The sequence below is a fragment of the Schistocerca cancellata genome, chromosome 7, assembly GCF_023864275.1.
Source record: "Schistocerca cancellata isolate TAMUIC-IGC-003103 chromosome 7, iqSchCanc2.1, whole genome shotgun sequence".
In the NCBI taxonomy this organism is placed as follows: Eukaryota; Metazoa; Arthropoda; class Insecta; order Orthoptera; family Acrididae; genus Schistocerca; species Schistocerca cancellata.
This window is the reverse complement of record NC_064632.1, coordinates 599,211,621-599,216,221: the sequence shown is the minus strand read 5'-3', so window position 1 is coordinate 599,216,221 and position 4,601 is coordinate 599,211,621.

Below are 4,601 nucleotides of genomic sequence, written 5' to 3'. Positions count from 1 at the left end.
ATATCCGGTAAAGTAGATGGCAGGGACAGGACAACACGAGATTGACTAAAGCGGGGACACGACAATAAAACATGGCGCACTGTTAATGCCTGACCACGAGGGCACTGCGGGGCTGGGTCACTGGAGAGCAGGTCGCGGTGGCTAAGCCGGCAATGCCCAATCTGCAACCTGGTCAGAAGGACCTCCTCTCGCCGAGATAATCGGGAGGAGGTTGTCCAAGCAGTTGGGAGCGGTTTTACTGCCCGGAGCTTGTTTCCTTGGAGGGATGAGCAAGCATCGCACCACAACGACACAAGCCTCTTACAAACATCCCCATGAACGTCAGATGACGGGACACAATGGGAGGCTGGCCGAGGCAGGAGGAATGCAGCCTTGGCTGCAGCATCTGCAGCCTCATTCCCAGGCACTCCTACATGTCCGGGAACCCACAGAAAGCTGACAGCGAAAGAATGGAGGGCCTGCTGTATCCGTTGAATCAAGGGATGGACTGGATAGGGAGCTCCAAGGCTCTGAAGAGCAATGAGTGGCGGTGGCGGCGGGCATACTGAACGGCCTGATGGAGAGCAAAAAGCTCGGCCATAATGCTCGAACATTGGTCGAGGAGCCGGTATTTAAAGGTGGCGGCCCCGACGACAAAGGCATAGCTGACACCATCGTCAGTTTTGGAGCCATCGGTGTAAATAAAGGTGTGACCGGCAAGTCGAGCACGAAGTTCGACAAACCGTGAGCAATACACTGCAGCCGGAGTACCCTCCTACGGGAGTGAGCTGGGGTCGAGATAAATATGAACCGGAGCCTGGAGCCAAGATGGTGTCGGGTTCTCACCCTCTCTGAAGGTGGTAGGGAGGGCAAAATCCAGTTGTCGAAGCAGGCGACGGAAGCGGACTCCGGGGGGCAGCAGGGCAGACACATACAACCTGTACTGACGGTCGAGAGAATCGGCGAAGAAGGACTGGTAAGAGGGGTGGTCGGGCATAGACAACAGCCGGCAGGCATACCGACACAGCAGTTCGTCGCCCCGGTAGGTCAATGGTAATTCAGCAGCTTCAGCATAAAGACTCTCGACAGGACTAGTGTAGAAGGCTCCGGTCGCAAGACGTAACCCCCGATGGTGGATGAAGTTGAGACGGCGTAAGAGGGATGGCCGAGCAGACGAGTAGACGAAGCTCCCATAATCCAGCTTCGATCGGACTATGGACCGATACAAACGAAGCAGGACAGTGCGATCCGCTCCCCAAGATGAACCACTAAGAACTCTGAGGATATTAAGGGAACGTGTACAACGGGCCGCCAAATAAGAGACATGCGGAGACCAACACAGTTTCCTGTCCAACGTGAGCCCTAGAAACTTAGTTGTGTCCACGAATGGGAGAACAACGGGACCGAGATATAAGGATGGCGGAAGGAACGCTTTATATCGCCAAAAGTTGATACAAACAGTCTTCTCTTCAGAGAACTGGAAGCCATTTGCCACGCTCCATGAGTAGAGGCTGTCTAGACAACGCTGAAGGCAGCGCTCCAGGAGGCATGTTCTCTGGGCACTGCAGTAGATCGCGAAGTCATCGACAAAGAGAGAGCCTGAGACATTAGGTGGAATGCAATCCATAATTGGATTGATCGCGATGGCAAAAAGGGCTACGCTCAAGACGGAGCCCTGAGGCACTCCGTTCTGCTGGAGGAAGACGTCGGACAATACGGAACCCACACGTACCCTAAACTTTCGATCCGTTAAAAAGGAATCAATAAAAAGGGGCAGGCGACCGCGTAGGCCCCACCTGTGCATAGTGCGGAGGATACCTCCTCTCCGACAGGTATCATAAGCCATCTCCAAATCGAAGAACACGGCTACCATTTGGCGCCTTCGCAAAAAGTTGTTCATGATGAATGTCGACAAGGTCACAAGGTGGTCAACAGCGGAGCGGCGGCGACGAAAGCCGCATTGGACATTGGTAAGTAGCCATCGAGATTCAAGAATCCAAACTAACCGAGCATGAACCATGCGCTCCATCACCTTACAGACACAGCTTGTAAGAGAAATGGGGCGGTAACTAGAAGGAAGGTGTCTATCCTTCCCAGGTTTGGGTATAGGAACAACGACAGCGTCACGCCAACGCATGGGGACCTGACCTTCAGTCCAGACGCGATTGTAGGTACGAAGAAGGAAGCTTTTGCCCGCTGGAGAAAGGTGTGCCAGCATCTGAACGTGAATGGCATCTGGCCCCGGAGCAGAGGACCGGGACAGTGCAAGCGCACGTTCGAGTTCCCGCATAGTAAAGGGGGCATCATATGTTTCCAGATTCAGCGAGTGGAAGGAAGGTCGCCGAGCCTCTTCTGCCTCTTTCCTGGGAAGGAAGGCAGAGTGGTAATGGGCGGAGCTTGAAACCTCCGCGAAAAACCGGCCGAAAGCGTTGGAGACAGCCACAGGATCAACGAGGACCTCATTACCTGAGGTCATGCCACGTACCGAGGCGTGGGCATTAATGCCCGACAGCCGGCGCAGGCCACCCCAGACGACAGAAGAGGGAGTAAAACTGTTAAAGGAGCTGGTGAAAGAGGCCCAACAAGCGTTTTTGCTGTCTTTGATGACTCTACGGCATTGCGCTCGAAGTCGTTTGTATCCAATACAATTCGCCAACGTAGGATGACGGCTAAAGGTGCGTAAAGCACGTCGTCGAGCACGGATAGCGTTTCTACAAGCCTCGTTCCACCAGGGGACGGAAACGCGACGGGAAGAAGAGGTAGTACGATGAATGGAACGTTCGGCAGCATTGATGATAACAGCCGTGCGGTATTCGACCTGACTGTCACAACTGAGAAAATCGTGGTCCGGAAAGGTCGCCAGGGAGGAGCAAAGTCCCCAGTCAGCTTTCGGTATGTTCCAGCTCGAAGGACGTGGGGATGGGGTGTGGTGCAGGAGACGAACGACACAGGGGAAATGGTCGTTCGAATAGGTGTCAGAAAGGACATACCACTCGAACCGACGGGCATGAGTGGTAGAACAGATCGAGAGGTCGGAGTGGGAGTAGGTATGAGTAGAGTCCAAGAAGAAAGTCGGGGCGCCATTATTGAGGTAGACAAGATTGCGATGGTTGAAGACATCCGCCAAGAGTGAGCCTCTCTGACAGGATGCAGGAGAGCCCCAAAGGGGATGATGGGCATTGAAGTCGCCAAACAATAAAAACGGCGGGGGAAGCTGAACGATCAGGTGCATCATGTCAGCCCGACTAACAGCAGATGACGATGGAGTGTAGATGGTACAAACTGAAAAAGTAAAAGCAGAAAGAGTAATACGGACAGCTATTGCTTGGAGTGGGGTGGTCAATGGGATGGGATGGTAATAGACATCGTCCCAAACGAGCAACATGACCCCATCATGAGCTGGGATACCGTCCACAGGGGTGAGGTCATACCGCTCCGAGGTATAGTGGGTAAAGGCAATACGGTCAGTTGGGCGCAACTTGGTTTCCTGGAGACTAAGGATGAGCGGACAGTGCAGGCGGAGGAGGAGTTGTAATTCCTCCCGATTAGATCGAATACCTCTGATGTTCCAATGTAACAAGGCCATCGCTAGTCAAAAAAGAGGGGGAACGAGACGGGGGAAGAGCTGGTGACCTCGACGGCCGCGGAGGGCCAGGTTTCGAGGGAACAACGCTACAACTGGCGGGAGGCGGATCCTGTTCCATCGAGTCGTCGCCAGCTGCGGCCGCTGTCCCCGGTTGTGTAGGAGGGACAGCATCATTGGCCGACGAGAGGCCAGCTGAGCGCCTGGCAGCAGAGCATCCCGGCGAAACTGAGGACGGCCGGGAGCAGCGACTCACGGATGGAGCGTCAGACGAAACGCGCCGGGGTGGAGAGGGCGACAGAGACTTCTTCTTGGAGGCCTTCTTGGAAGTCCGAGGAGGCACAGGGATGGTGGGCTGGACCCAAAGGAGGTCCTCACGCGCGGGGTCCGTTTTGGAACGCTGGACCTCGGTAGCTGGGGTCCGGAACGTTTCCCCAATGGACGCCTGAGAAGAGGATCGCTTCTCAGGCAGAGGGGGGGGGGGAGGAGGAGGAGGAGGAGGAGGAGGAGGAAGGGTGGCCCCTGGGGCAGAGGGGGCGGGGGCCACGGAGGAGGAGGATTTGGAAGGGAGGGATTTGGGAGTCGGAGGCAGAGACCCCGGATGGGGGGAGGAGGCAGAGGGGGGAAGGGATGGGGGTGAGGATACTGCGGAAGGAGTGGACACAACTGAGGCAAACGAAGTGGTCAACGGCACGGGATGGAGGCGGTCATACTTCTTCCTGGCCTCAGAATAAGAGAGCCGATCCAAAGTTTTGAGTTCTTGTATCTTCTTCTCCTTCCGATATGCAGGGCAGTCTGAGGATCTAGGCGAGTGGATGCCGGGACAATTAATGCACCGAGGTGGTGGGGTGCAAGTATGTTCCTCACAAAGAGGACGTCCACAATCGACACAAAGGGGCTCAGCCTCACACCGTGACGACATGTGCCCAAAGCGCAAACACCTAAAACAGCGCATAGGAGGCGGAACGTAGGGTCGCACGTCACACTGGTAGCACATTACCTTTACCTTCTCTGGGAGAACGTCCCCCTCGAAGGCGAG